The sequence below is a fragment of the Salvelinus sp. IW2-2015 genome, linkage group LG12 (genome assembly GCF_002910315.2).
Source record: "Salvelinus sp. IW2-2015 linkage group LG12, ASM291031v2, whole genome shotgun sequence".
NCBI lineage: Eukaryota > Metazoa > Chordata > Actinopteri > Salmoniformes > Salmonidae > Salvelinus > Salvelinus sp. IW2-2015.
The window spans coordinates 1,794,464-1,810,672 of record NC_036852.1 but is presented as its reverse complement, the minus strand read 5'-3'; the positions used below and the strand labels follow the sequence as shown (position 1 = coordinate 1,810,672).

The 16,209-nt window shown below is 43.4% G+C and overlaps 1 protein-coding gene and 1 long non-coding RNA gene across 2 annotated transcripts in view; both read left to right on the top strand.

Moving 5' to 3' along the window:
- Positions 1 to 16,209, top strand: part of LOC111970872 (T-box brain protein 1-like) — a 303,702-nt gene that overhangs the window by 271,181 nt on the left and 16,312 nt on the right. The gene's annotated exons all lie outside the window — the stretch shown is intronic.
- LOC111971145 (uncharacterized) lies at positions 9,692 to 12,242 on the top strand. The gene is made up of 3 exons (XR_002878228.3): positions 9,692 to 10,649; positions 11,825 to 11,969; positions 12,135 to 12,242. It is a non-coding gene; the product is annotated as an uncharacterized lncRNA (long non-coding RNA).

Genomic DNA, 16,209 nt, shown 5'->3' with positions numbered 1-16,209 from the left:
TCCGATCCGTTTGAAGCTGTATAGTCGTTTGAAGCTGTAAGTCCGTTTGAAGCTGTATAGTCCGTGTGAAGCTGTATAGTCCTTTGAAGCTGTATAGTCCGTTGAAGCTGTATAGTCCGTTTTCTATCACTTAATCAAACCATGGCTGACCATTCATTCTCAACGTGTCAGTGAAAGGGTGAACCCAGGTAAACCCTCGGCGCAGGATACGGCATGACTAGTAATCAGCGCTAATAAGATACGTCTTCCTTTGAAAGACTCCCAGGAAAGCCCTCAAATCATTCTGAGCACATTCAAAAGCATGGGGACCCTACCCTCTCTCTCTCTCTTTCTCTCTCTCTCTTCTATCTTTCACCTCTCCCCCTCTCTGAGGCTCTTTCATTATCATTCTCAGGTTATTCCCAGCTCAGTGAATCTGGGGCGCTCGTGAATTAAGGGAGAATTAAGAAGCCTTTGCGGAGCGAAGCCTCTCCAAATCTCACCCTAGATGAAAGGTGTACAGAGACAAGGCTGTATGTGTGTGTATCAAGTGTGTGTGTCTCTGTGCGTGTGTCTGTGTTGAGTCCATGTGCATGTGTCCATGTCTTTTCCGGGCCACGAGCCAAGCAGAGCTCCTGCAGGCCACGACTGCTGCAACCGTGGAACGGGGCCACTCGATGTAGCCCGTTGCTTTCTGACCGCAGGTGTGGCCACGTGGGAAACAGTTTTCCAGGGGACCGTGAGGCACGAAACCCTCCTCCCAAATCCTGCCTCTCCTCCTCCCTTCCCACATCCCTCATTGGCGATTAATTACAGTGTTGCCGCAGTAACACCAAACCACCAGTTATCTAGGGCTAAGCAGCTCTATCATCTCTCCCCCCACTATCTATCATCTCTCTCCCAATCAAAGAAGCACTGAGCAGCAGAGAGAGTGAGAGAAAGAGAAAGAAGAGAGAGAGAGAGAGAGAGAGAGAGAGAATGAATAGAATGATAGAATGGAGTAGAAGAGCCTCTGCTGTGGCATTTAAGCTGTCATTTGATTTGGAATCCTCAGGTAGGGTGAATCTTCTCTCTCGTCTCAACCTCCCTCTCACTCCAATCACTGTCTTTGTTAGTGACTTTCACCACCACTCTAATCAGCATGAGTTTTGGAGTGACTTGTTTGGGAGAAAGTGGATGCCAAAAGTATGGGTGGAGTTAGGATTGAGTGACGTTTTCACTGGAAGTGAACAGGTACTGGTCTAGCACTGTGGCCAGTTGGACCGTTCAGCAGTTGAAAAATACATGCTGTGTTATCTCTCTCTCTCTCACCCACCCACCCACCCACCCACCCCAGTGGCCAGTTCAACATACAGAGTGAGAGGTAGTGAGGGAGGTCATTGTCAGTTCTGCATCTGTCCATCAGTGGGGGAGAAGAGGAGGTGGGGGAGAGTGGGGCTGGGGGGGTGACGTCCAGAGACGGACTATACAGCTTCAAACGGACTATACAGCTTCAAACGGACTATACAGCTTCAAACAGACTATACAGCTTCAAACGGACTATACAGCTTCAAGTAGTGAGTGGAGTTACAAACAAGTTATGCTAAACAAGTTAAATGTCTTACCTGTGATTAAATGTTTCACACACATTGCTACGTGTAGCCTAGCGTAGGCCTGAAGCCACAGGGCTCTTCTCGCAAGCTCTATTTCCGTATGTGGGGGCATTGCGAATCGTAGGTCGGGATTTTTGACCTGGTTGCATGTACATTGAACAACACAGCAGATTTTTGGCATGTTTTGTTATTTTCTGTACAACAAAAAAATCGACGACCAAGTTGCCTCTTTTACACTGGGAAAGAATGCTTGTTTTCCCCAATTTGTGGGCGTCATTATTATTATGTGAATATCGACTCGGACTGTAGTAATAACGCTCGAAAGAAGAGAAGAACAACATATCCTGTGGAATATCATAACAAACAATCTCATCAGGTGTTTCCAAATAATAATCCATTAATGGATTATTATAGAACCCACCGGATGTCACGGTGGGTTTCCCTTGTTGGGAAAAAGCCAAAATGCAACTGAAATCTATTTTTGTGGTTGGTTTGCATGCTATAAAATATTGTTAATTTCCATGTTTTTTATTTTATTTAGCTATCATGCCCAATTTGAAGACGTTAGCTCAAACTTCCCTGACCTGAGAGAGTCGCAGCTGACTTGGCCCATTTAAGATAACATGCTACAGATAAATGAAATCATGCTGGTTTAGACACAGAATAAATAGCTAGCTAGTTAGTAACGCGGTAGTATAAAGTTAGAATTTACAATCAACAATGTAGTTAGAAGTGGGTCAGATTTAGATTTTGTCTACAAGTAGCCGCACGCTAGAGCTAACGAGTAATGTTCATAAAAGAGGTTCACACTTGTTGCTTAATCAGTGGATCAGGCCTATTATCTGGCCAAAATGACATGAAAATTGATCAAAATATAAACAATGAACAGTATTGCAGTCATTTCAGCAGTACAGAATTATTTCGATTTTAGAAAGCAAAGCAATCGACATCCTATCCTAAACTTGTCATTGGTTAGCTATGTTGTTTTGAGCCGCATCCCATTTCTTGTAAGCCGCCTAGCCCTGGCCACTCGCCTTCACTCCCCTCAAAGATGTACAAGCATTGGCTAGGTGTAAATGGCTTGTCTACTAATACGATTACACTAGTCCACTGCTTTTAATCTTCGAGGGGCTGTGAATGAGTGCACAGGTGAGAAAGGGTGCATGCGCACTTATGCTGTCTTCCCGTTTTCTAGTTAGACATCAATCATCGTTGACTTCTCAGATAAATAGCCATGTTGCTTGTTATATGATTTAGCTAGTTAGTTGTCATTACTTCGAGCAAAGTTGCCACTATGCTCTGAATTACTGGTAATGAAGGATTATTTTATGAGTGGTCCCAACGATTGTCTGTCACCTCAGATCATGGATGGAGAGATAAGAGAGCATCTTCAACGAGGAGCAAGCAAGGTATTTTAAGGCCAGGCATCACACTTTTCCGACCAGCAAAATAAAGTTCTGAACTGGTTAGAACCCAACAAAAAGTACAGGTTTATATCATTCCTTTCTGTTCATTTTTTAACCTGTGAACTCAACAGTTGTTTACATTTAGCTCATTAAATTACCTCACCAATCAGTGTGGATAGAGCAGGCAAGCTAGTTGTTTACATGCGTGATGGACAGACAAGTGTAACCTATGGCGCAAGATGTGGAGGAAGCTTGAAGTGCTGGAGATCTTGTTATGACATGCATTAGGTGAATTAGGTCCACAGAATTATACCTAGGAGGAGAAGCTTCTATGGAGGAACTTTGAATGTCCTTTGAGCTAGCTAGCCAACAATCTTGAGCTAACTAGCTAACAAGCTTGTGTGTGCAGAGCGGCACCAGAATTGAAAACACGTCTTACATTTTTGTAGTTAATAAATCCGACATGAGACCATGATAACTAGGCCTAAAGTATCCTTAACTAGCACTGGAAAAGTTTATCCATTTCTTCTCTAGCTAATAAAAAATCTCTCTCTATTTTCTGAATCGCGATTGTAACGTCAGTACAGTAGCCTATGCTTTGGGGGGGGGAGGGGCAGTGGTGGAAAAAGTTCCCAACTATCATATTTGAGTAAAAGTAAAGATACCTTAATAAAAAATGACAAAAGTAAAAGTCACCCAGTAAAATTCTACTTGAGTAAAAGTATAAAAGTATTTGGTTTAAAATATGCTTAAGTATCAAAAGTAAAAGTATAAATAATTTCAAATTCATTATATTAAGCAAACCAGATGGCCCGATTTTATTGTTTTTTATTTATTTATGGAAAGCCACGGGCACACTCCAACATTCAGACAGAATTTATAAATGAAGCATGTGTGTTTAGTGAGTCCGCCAGATCAGAGGCAGTATGGATGACAAGGGATGTTCGGTTGATAAGTGTGGGAATTTGACTATTTTCCTGTCCTGCTAAGCATTCAAAATGTAACGAGTACTTTTGGGTGTCAAGGAAAATGTATGGAGTAAAAAGTACAATATTTTCTTACGGAATGTAGTGAAGTAAAAGTAAAAGTAGTCAAAAATATAAATAGCAGGTAGTAGGTAGCCGAAACACAGACAGGCGACATGCAAAGATTTTCAGCTTGTAGGCAGACACTGGAATATGTTTCTGAGTGGCAGAGTGAGGGCTTTGCATAGGCGCTTTATTGCGTCTTGTTGTGCCTGGAATGTAAAATAATGTTATTAACCGGTTCTCATGCTTTTAAAATAACGCTTCTGTTCCGGAACAGTATGGATCACTTTCGCTCCATGTTCTGTTTCTGTTCCTTAAAAAAAACATAATTTTCTGGTTTTCGGGAAACTGTTCCCTGAACCGGTTTCAACCCCTTCTCTTAAGGATTTCACTACCTGCATCTTCTTTGTATTGTTCAAGGTAAGCTATAGCCAGTGTTGTTGGAGTGACAGTACTATTGAAGACAAGTTTGAAGACAAGCTGCTATAGCTAACATTAGCCTAAATGTTTCACCGACTATTTCACCAGCCATAGTATTTTTCATCCCTGTATCCCACAAAACACGTTAGGTAGCTAATAAGTTCATGTTAATGAATTGGGAGAGGGAGACAGAGATAAGAGAGCAGTTTGAAGAGGAAGAGAGACACTTCTTTGTGTGTGTGTACAGTACGTGTGTGTATTTAAAAGAAAAATTGGGTCTCCATGACAATTTACTTTAATGTGGACCCAAATAAATAAGACTGATAAAGTACTGAAACACCTTTTTTCTCCTCTGGGTAAGATGGTGAAGGGAGGCTCATGGATCTGGCGGCCAGCGCTGGATCCAACGTGGTCGTCACCATGGAGCACTCAGCTAAGGTAAGAAAGATGACCTAGTAGTTTGTGTGTCTTAGAGATCTATTTGTGTATGCTTGTCAGAGAGAGAGAGAGAGAGATAATAATCATGACTCTCAATATGAATCATTATTATCAATATGAATTAAATCCTTCTCGCCCACCGCCATCCGGCCTTCAACAACACCAGGTCGCAGTCAGCACACGACACTACACTGTCACTTTATTGGCTTTTGCACACTAGTACTGTACTATTTTGAATTACTTCTCTACAGTTATATGTATTTATATTTTGGATGATTGTCTTGTAGTGTTGTGAGTATTGTACTGTTTTTACTTTCCCTTTATGACAAACTAATTTAATCTCATCTCGCAGCAAATGAGATTGTCCCTCCTGGCCATGGAGACGTTGGCAGCTCGTTCTCGTTCCTGACAGCTGAATTTAAATGATTATCATAATTTTTGTTATCTTTCATGCCATCCAGTGTTGTAGATAGTCAAATCAAACAGATCTTTCTGTAACGTTTTTCTTTTGAAGGATTTGTTGTTGATGATTCATAATCAGACTAAAATTCAAATATATGTATCTATTATTGTACAGTATAATAATGTGTTCTAGTAATGATTATTTCATGCAAACAATACCAGCAGTTGCTACTTTCGAAATAATAAATATAGTGACAATCTCTTTTGAAACAAGCTGAGTGTTGGTGTTTTTCTCTCATGCCTCAGCGGAATTAGAAACATCTTTGAATGCTGTTTCGTCAGTTTTAACTTTTTGGCTGCAGTCAACTTTAAAATCTCAGAACTCGGGTTCTGATAAAGATATCTCAGTTAACAAAAATCTAAAAGTCCAAATCTGACGATGTGAAGGTTTTTCCCTCGGCCGCTACACATATTTTTTTGCCAATTCAATGTTCAAACAAATCATGTGAAGTACTATGATACTGTATCTGTCAACGTTGGTATGAAGAGATACGGGAGACAGGCGCAGGAATGCGTAATAGTTCTAAAAAATTATACCCCGAATGACGGCGTGCCGTGTAAGGGCACGGGGGCGGAGACCAAACACACACGTACACAAAACATAGGGTTGAAACCAAAACAAAAAAGCAAGGAGTACCTCGAATAAATACACACATGCACAATGATTAACACACGGGACGAATCATCTGCGCAATCCACAAGGGCACGAAAGCCCAAAACACACAGCACAGGTACTCACACGCAGCAACGGACATTGTGACAATAATCGACCCCCCAATGGAAACCAAAGGGCACATATATACAAATACTAATCAGTTGGAATAGGGGACAGGTGTGCGTGGTGAAAGTTCCGGAGGGATCCGTGACAGTACCATCCGACGTGCTGCAGCGCAAAGACACCGGCCTCGAGGACGATCACAGGAACGCAGTGCGGCTCGATCAGGACCCGATGCAGCTGCCGAAGTTGCGTCATCGTTAGACAGGCCGGTTGCCGCTGCTAAAGTTGCAGCGGCATCGGACAGACCAGTAGCAGTGGCGTCGGACAGCCCGGTTGTGGCGGCGTCGGATGGGCCAGTTGTAGCTGCTGAAGTTACGTCGTCGGACAGACCCGTTGTGGCGACGTCGGATGGGCCAGTTGTAGCTGCTGAAGTTACGTCGTCGGACAGACCCGTTGTGGCGACGTCGGATGGGCCAGTTGTAACTGCTGAAGTTACGTCGTCGGACAGACCCGTTGTGGCGACGTCGGATGGGCCAGTTGTAGCTGCTGAAGTTACGTGCGTCGAAGACCCGTTGTGCGACGTCGGATGGCCAGTTGTAGCTGCTTGAAGTTACGTCGTCGGACAGACCCGTTGTGGCGACGTCGATGGGCCAGTTGTAACTGCTGAAGTTACGTCGTCGGACAGACCCGTTGTGGCGACGTCGGATGGGCAGTTGTAGCTGCTGAAGTTACGTCGTCAGACAGACCCGTTGTGGCGACGTCGGATGGGCCAGTTGTAGTGCAGGAAGTTAGCGTCGTTGGACAGACCCGTTGTGGCGTTGGATGGGCCAGTTGTAGCTGCTGAAGTTGCGTCGTTGGACAGACCCGTTGTGGCGTTGGATGGCCAAGTTGTAGCTGCTGAAGTTGCGTCGTTGGACAGACCCGTTGTGGCGTTGGATGGGCCAGTTGTAGCTGCTGAAGTTGCGTCGTTGGACAGACCCGTTGTGGCGTTGGATGGCCCGTTGTAGCTGCTGAAGTTGCGTCGTTGGACAGACCCGTTGGGCGTGTGATTGGGCCAGTTGTAGCTGCTGAAGTTGCGTCGTTGGACAGACCCGTTGTGGCGTTGGATGGGCCAGTTGTAGCTGCTGAAGTTGCGTCGTTGGACAGACCCGTTGTGGCGGTGTCGGACGGGCCAGTTGTAGCTGCTGAAGTTGCATCGTTGGACAGACCCGTTGTGGCGACGTCGGACGACCCAGATGCAGCTGCTGAAGTAGCGGCGGTGCCGGACGGACCAGTCGCAGCGTCGTCGGACGGGTCATTCCCGCTGTCTCCCTCAATGGTCAACTATTCTGTCACGTTGGTAACAATGATTCGGGAGACAGGCACAGAAATGCGTAACAGAATATTTTTACATTTTACCTAAATTACGGCGTGCCGTGTAAAGGCACGGGGACGAAGACCAAACACGTTACAAAAACACAGGGTTGAAACCCAAACAAAAGAGCGAGGAATACCTCGAATAAATAACACTAGCGCACAATGATTAACACACGGGACGAAACCCATAATCATCTGTGCAATCCACAATGGCACGAAAGCCAAAGCACACAGCACAGCTACTCACACACACCAACGGACATGGTAACAATAATCGACAAGACCATGGAAATCAAAGGGCACATATATACAAACACTAATCAGTTGGAATATGGGACAGGTGTGCGTGGTGAAAGTTCCGGAGGGATCTGCGACAGTATCCTTATAGAGAATGGAGCTCAGCCTAGAAGAGTCTACTGTACACCAGCCTCTCTTAGTCTGCCTCTCTTGATCTGCCGCTGGAGTGTCTTGACAGGCACCCAACATATAAAACAGCATTTCATCCCGTGGAGAACAACTCACCAGAAGCACTCAAAAGAAAAGAGTGGAAGCGGCGCGGCGTCGAACGATAAACGGAGCTGGACACTCCGTGACTTATTTACTGGCATTGTATTATGTAGAGAGAAGAAGAGCCGGAAATATCGCTACAGGCAGCTAGCGAACATAATGGGGCCCCTCTCAATCTTCCCAGGAGTTGGATTGGCTGCGTCGGTTTTCACAAACACTATCCGATCAAGCACCCGGAGACATCGGCAACTAGACAGATGATTAGTCACTGTTAACAGTAGGGAAAAAAACACAGCGAGTGAGCGGATATTAATGATTCAATACAGTTGGGTGACAGATGATTCTGTTACTGCGTAGATAAAGTGTCAGCGGCCTTGTATCAATCATAATAGGCTTCTTATTGAGCATCAAGAAACATGTTTAATATCATTAAATCTAGATCTGTATCCCCCCTCCTATTTCTCCCTCCTTCCCTCCATTTCACATCTGGCAGTTATCCACGTGTGTAAGAGAGAGGAGATAGAGAGAGGAGTGGGGGTGCTGGGGTGGGGGAGAGAGGGAGAAGGTAGGGGGAATAGAGAGAGAGCGAGAGCGAGAGAGAGGAAAGAAAAAACTCCAGGGGCAATCATTCTTGGCAGTGCTCTGGCAGCTTGTGCGTTTTTGTAATTTCAGACTGTTTCACGGTGGCACCTGCAGCGAGGTGCAATAACGCTTTACGGACTGCTGCTGATGTCATCACATTTTGACAAACTTCTCAATCTGAAATGACCTTGGTCTGTTGACACTGGCCGGCCTCTGTCTGCCTCTCCTCTGCTGTTCGTCACTGTCCTTGGAGGGCGTTGAGAGAGACGGCTGCGTGTGTTTGTCTTTGAACACAGACCTCTATTGTACTTCTACTTTTGTCCTATTGAAACAGCACTACTCAGTCTGTTTCCATCTTCTATACTAGGTTTGTACATTTTGGGCTGGGTCTTGGTAAATGTAGCTGGAAGGCTATCAAACTACAGAGACAGACAGGTAGACAGGCAGGCTGACATCAATTTGGATCTCTCCATCACACAGAGGATTAAACAGGGATTCCCATCTCATTCCTGTTCTGTCTATCCCTCCATCCCTCCCTCACTCCCTACTGATCCCCCATTCCCATCCACACACAATTCCAGGGTCTGGTCTGGAATCCTACTGGTTGTAATGAAGTCATTCCATCCACACCTGATTGGTTGACATTGACATTCCCTCTCCCCCTTCTTCGTCCATTGCGGTCCTCCGTCCACCCACTACCCACTGGACTAACACGGGTGAACTCGTGTGGAAAATGTAAGATAAGTGGGTGGTGATGGTGTGGATTGTAAGTTGTCTTAACTAAAATAAAACAACCAGACAAACTACTAATTGGATGTAACCATTGGTAGTCATACATGGTGTGATTCTGTAGCCGAGAGAGTAGCCACACCGTCTAACCTCTATGAACCAATGGAGGCTCCTCAGAGGAGGAAGGGGAGGACCATCCTCCTCAGTGAAATGTCTTTTTTATTATTATTGTGAAACATTTAAAAAGTTATCCTTTTTAGACAAAACTAAACTAAATATATTCATGTCACCAAATAATTGATTGAAATACATTGTTTTGCAATGAAGGTCTACAGTAACTTCAAAAGCACTGTCTGGGGTAGCGCCATGGTGTAGCCGGAGGTCAGCTAGCGTCTGTCCTCCTCTGGCTACATTGACTTCAATACAAAACCTAGGAGGCTCGTAGGCCTCACACCCTTCCATAGACACACATGGTAATTATGACCACTTCCGGAGGACGTCCTCCAACCAATCAAAGCTTTTGCAGTATAAACTGACATGTTGTCCATCCAATCAGAGAACTAGGATCAGAGAACGAACATAGTGTGTTGAATTGGGATTGTGCCACAGAGCATTATGGGGATTCTATGTGTTGAGAAGTTTGGTGACATTGTTGGATTAAGAGTGAAGAATGATAGTTTAGCATTTTGGGGATATTATTCCATTCAAATTAGTTTTTTCAAATTACAGGAGATGGAGGAGGTATATTATGAATTGTTTTATTGGTTTTAGAACTTTATTATTGTGTCCAGTTAGTACAATTTATTTAAATTTGCCTTGCTAACTTCAGTAGCTAGCTAGCTACCAGCGCGAGTTTGTAGTTTTCTCTGCCAGAATGGTAGAATGGCCAATGCTGCCGAAAATGTTGTGGACTTTTTGTTGAAGAACCCCTTTCATTTTCTGGGGTACAGGGAAAAGTTGCGAATTAAATGCAGGGGTTGACCTCTGCCTGAGATCAGTTTCATGAAGAAGGATGAAAAGTTGAGGGCGTTCAATACCAACTGGTATCAAAAGTATATCTGGTTAACAGGGAACTTTCATCACGCCGCCTTTATTGCTGACCTTGCCTGCTTTTGGAAAGTCGGAGCCTTGGTCGAAAGGTGGGTACAGTGACCTGAAGAACATTGATCGTTCAGCTAAATGGCAAAACAAAAGCAGGGAGCATATACATGCCCACATCAGATTCAAGCTTCAGGGAAAAAGCTGCATCGATTATGATGAAGGTCTGCGTATTCAAACTGCGCAACACAACGAGAAAGTAAGAAGAAACAGGGATGTTATCAAGCTGCTTATCAACACAACTGCGTTTTTGGGCATGCAATAATTTACTTTTAGAGGACACGACGAGAGGGAAAGTTCCACCAACAAGGGCAACTACAAGGAGCTTGCAGAGGTAATTACACATTACAATGCTTTACTTGCTGAACATCTGGAACTTTCTACTGTCTTTTCTGCTTTGTCGAAAACAATTCAGAACGATTTGATAGTTTCCATCGCATCATCCATTAAAAGTTAGATTAAAGAGAGCGGTTGACACAGCGTATTTTTTCTGGTACCCCTCAAGTAGACTTTCCACTTTCTTCCGGTATTTATTTAGCAAAAATGATAACACATAATCACTCCGGACAGACACAAGCAAAAAGTAATTACATAAATGTTGCAGCAGCCTAGGCTACACTCAAACATTAGAAATCTGGGATGAAAACGAGACTGTCTGATCAACTTCAGTCTGATCAACTGTAGACTACTAATAAGAGCAGATGCATAAAGCCTATGCACCCTGTCCATCTGGTCAGGGTAAACTAATTGGTAACGTTATGTATTTATAGTCCATTTGTGTGTCAGGAGAAAATGTGTATGTGATCAAATTTAGTTTCTATTCAAAATTTGGCTGGCTTGGCTGCCTATATTTTTTTACATCCAAAACGATTAACTGGAATTAATTAATCAACATAATAGTGATGACAGATTTGAGTACATTTTTTATAAGGCCTACAGTTGCATAGGCCTGCATGATGCAAACATGCATAAAGCAAGCTCAGCCCTGTGAGTTATATTGTCTATCAGTTGTTGTCTATGTGTCTGGGTAGAGGAAATCCCACTCCTAATCTAGTCTAAATATAATGTATATGAACCAATATAAGGTAGGTGCAGTTTGACAGGGTTTTCATCCCCCCAGGGCCAGGAGGTTATTAAAACCATGTGACCTGATTAGGACAAACTGGTCACATCATAGCCCTTATAAAACCTTTTTACAACTGATTAATCACTGTCATACACTGTCATAGAGTTTTCCTAGTTATATAAGGAAAAACTCCAGGTCTCAGTGGGTAAAAATTGCCCCATCGCTCTGGGACCAGTCTGCTTGCAGTTGTCAGTTATCATCAGGTATGTGGACGATCAGGGCTTTATTCAGGAACGTTTCTTTGGATACTTTGATGTGTCAAGTGGGCGAGATGCGCAGTCTGTGTTTGACTTGATTAATTTTGAGACTTCATAGAGCAAGTCGTTGTCCAAACCTACGATGGCACAGCTGTAATGGAACGTATCTGATGTTTGTATTTACAGCTAAGTCCCCTCCTGTTCCCTGATTTAAGAGGTGATGACTACTCCACTTGACTACCATAGTCAACTTTCTCCTGACAATAACTGAAGACCCTTCTCATGTGGCCGCTCATCCACTGGCACATTGAATGTTTCCCCTCCAAGCACTGTGAGTACCCCTATCAATTTTCTCTCATTACTGTATGTAGAGTCAATCACATACACAATCACATTATTACACATCAATGATTTTACTCCTTGCTTGGACTAACTCATTCTTATGTATTTTGTCTAACTGTGTAGTGTGTTGTGTTATTGTTTTTTGTCTTCCCAGTCAAATCCTGTCCTGCACTGGTCAAGCCTCTGAACACCTCAACTCATGCCTCATACCTCATTCAATCCCTGCTGTGTACCCTTTCCAACACTGTGTAGCCCTCTCATTCCCATTCCCCATAATAGTGTACCATAAATGACTTTATTAAATGCTTTAGGTTAAAATAATTCATCTTTGACAATTTTTTAAAACACATTTTGTTGTCTCCGTGCATTCTGCGCCTATACCGTGGGTCTCCCATCCTCCTCAATTATTAAAGTCAGCAGCCTCCACTGCTATGAACAGAGGTCCTCATAAGAAAGTGGCACCAAACCGCCTATGTTGACAGCCAGGTCTCACGTAACATTGTAAATGTGAATTCGGGATTTACAGTTGAAGTCGGAAGTTTACATACACCTTAGCCAAATAAATTTAAACTCAGTTTCACAATTCCAGACATTTAATCCTAGTAAAAATGTGCTTTCTTAGTTAGGATCACCACTTTATTTTAAGAATGTGAAATGTCAAAATAATAGTAGAGAGAATGATTTATATCAGCTTTGATTACTTTCATCACATTCCCAGTGGGTCAGAAGATGACATACACTCAATTAGTATTTGATAGCATTGACTTTAAATTGTTTAACTTGGGTCAAACGTTTTGGGTAGCCTTCCACAAGCTTCACACAATGAGTTGGGTGAATTTTGGCCCATTCCTCCTGACAGAGCTGGTGTAACTGAGCCAGGTTTGTAGGCCTCCTTGCTCACACACACTTTTTAAATTCTGTCCACAAATTTTCTATAGTATTAAGGTCAGGGATTTGTGATGGCCACTCCAATACCTTGACTTTGTTGTCCTTAAGCCATTTTGCCACAACTTTGGAAGTATGCTTGGGGTCATTGTCCATTTGGAAGACCCATTTGCAACCAAGCTTTAACTTCCTGACTGATGTCTTGAGATGTTGCTTCAATATATCCACATAATTTTCCTCCCTCATGATGTCATCTATTTTGTGAAGTGCACCAGTCCCTCCTGCAGCAAAGCAACCCCACACCTGAAACCTCCTCAACCTCATGCTGCATACCTATTCTCCCTGCTGTGTGTCCCTTGGTCGGCGAGAGGCACTGGGTGGTGGCCCTCCTCATGTTCCCATTCCCGGGGAGGAATAGTTACCATAATGACCTTTTTAATGTTTAGGATTAATAATTCATCTTTGACCAATTTTTTAAAAACACATTTTTGTGTCTCCGTGCATTCGGCGCGTATAACCGTGGGCTCCTTCCCTCCTCTCCTCAATGTGATTAAAGTTCAGGCAGCTCACTGCTATGAACACGACCCGGGTTCTATAGAAAAGTGCACAAACCGCCGTCTGTTGCACAGCCACCGGTCTCACATCAACATTGTAAATGTGCGGGAACGTCCCCGGCGATCCTAGCCCAGTCTTGAGCCGGCCGTCCGGTGCCGACAGCACCGCTTTATCGGCTCACATGCACACTCCGCTAGCCGCTACCCATCCTTACATTACAATACTTGTGCCTACAACCTCCCCCCGAGCTTTCCCAATTTCCAGGACGCCATCTCTACTCCTACGTCACACCCACACATTAGTGCTTACTTCCCTCTCGCCGCCAGCTCAGGGTCATCACAATTTAACTTCCTAAGAGCAATGTGAACTGTCTCACAAGCCAATGAATGCTAGAACGCAGACCCCCGACGACCCATGCTCCAGCCCTTCCCCCGTATATCCTCGCTACTTGCCATTTACCTTCTGCACTCACCCTTCCCACTCGGGTCAGAAGCCCATGCCCCATCAGTGAACTGCTCGTCACTCTGCCCACCGCCTAATGCATTGACTTTAAATTGTTTAACTTGGGTCAACGTTTTGGTAGCCTTCCAAAAGTTTCACACAATGAGTTGGTGAATTTTGGCCCATTCCCTCTGCAGCAGGCTGGTGTAACTTGAGCCAGGTTTGTAGGCCTCCTTGCTCCACACAACTTTTTTAAATTCTGTCCACAAATTTTCTATAGTATTAAAGGTCAGGGATTTGTGATGGCACTCCATACCTTGACTTTGTTGTCCTTAAGCCATTTTGCCCACAACTTTGAAGTATTGCTTGGGGTCATTGTCCTTTGGAAGACCCATTTGCAAACAAGCTTTAACTTCCTGACTGATGTCTTGAGGTTTCTTCAATATATCCACATAATATTTCCTCCCTCATGATGTCATTATTTTGTGAAGTGCACCAGTCCCTCCTGCAGCAAAAGAACCCCACAACATGATGCTGCCACCCCGTGCTTCACAGTTTGGGATGTGTTCGTTTCGGCTTGCAGCCTCCCCCCTTTTTCCTCCAAACATAACAATGTCATTATGGCCAAAACAGTTCTATTTTGGTTCATCAACCAGAGGACATTTCTCCAAAAATTATGATTCTTTGTCCCCATGTGCAGTTGCAAACCGTAGTCTGGCTTTTTTATATGCAGTTTTGGAGCAGTGGCTTCTTCCTTGCTGAGTGGCCTTTCAGGTTATGTCGATATAGGACTCGTTTTACTGTGGATATAGATACGTCTGTACCTGTTTCCTCCAGCATCTTCACAAGGTCCTTTGTGTTGTTCTGGGATTGACTTTGCACTTTTCGCACCAGGTATGTTCATCTCTAGGAGACAAACGCGTCTCCTTCCTGAGCGGTATGACGACTGCGTGGCTCCCCATGGTGTTTATACTTGCGTACTATTGTTCTACAGATAGACGTGGGTACCTCAGGCATTTGGAAATTTGCTTCCCAAGATGAACCAGACTTGTGGAGTCTACAATTTTTCTGAGGTCTTTGCTTGATTTCTTTTGATTTTCCTATGATGTCAAGCAAAAGGCACTAGAGTTTGAGGTAGGCTTGAAATACGCATCCATCAGCGTCACCTCCAATGTGACTCAAAAGATGTCAATTAGAATACAGAAGCTTCTAAGCCATGACATAATTTTTGGGATTTTCCAAGCTGGTTTAAAGGCACAGTCAAACTTAGTGTTGACTGTTGAACTTCTGACCCACTGGAATTGGGTATACAGTGAATTATAAGTGAATAATCTGTCTTAAACATTGTTGGAAATTTACTTGTGGCATGTGACAAAGTAGATGTCCAAACCAAACTTGCCAAAACTATAGTTTGTTAACAAGAACATCTGTGCGAGGGGGTTGAAAAACGAAGTTTCTAATGACTCCAACCTAAGTGTTATGTACAACTTCCCGACCTTCAACTGTACATACAAATATATGAAATTGCTCTGACAGGTTTGACGGGGAAGGATACAGGATGTCCCTTGCTTCAATCATCGTGATAGATTTTTTTGTACTTTCTCTCAACTATTTTACTCCATCTGTCTACAAAAGGAAACAAACGATGGAAGTACTATCTGTGAAATGATCTGCAACAAAAAGCGTCAAGCAGTCAGTCTGACAAACAAACACACACCACACGCACGATAGATTCGAGGAGAAACCACCAAATCCTTCAGAACTTACAGTCTGTCTTTTTGTCAGCTATCTAGGCGTTGCTATCACCCTATGTGAAGCAACGCTGAATGCCCTCCAGTAGGCCTCTCTGCATATCTGTCTGCTGTCCATTGGTTACGGCTGAGTCTAACAATGACAGCCTCTGCCTGTGTGTCTGATGAGCGTTAAAGACACAGATCGAATCTACAACACAAGCAGCAAAGAAGCTCTTAAAAACGATTGAAAGCTTACTCTAGTACACCATTGTTTTACATAACTCTCTATAACTACATACTTGTTTTATAACAAGCTCTACTCTGTATACCATAGTTATAAGCTTTATCTAACCAGCTTAGCGTTACTCTAGCCATATGTTTTTAACAAGCTTACTCTTACATTGTTTTAATAAGTCTCTATCTTATAAATCCATTGTTTTACAAGTCTACTCTATAGCATTGTTTTTAATAAGCTCCTTACTCTATAAAAACCACTTGTTTTTAATAAGCTCTACTTATAACATTGTTTTTAATAAGCTCTAACTCTATAGCCATTGTTTTTAATAAAGCTCTACTCTAAACCATGTTATTTAATACAGCTCTCTCTATAACCAT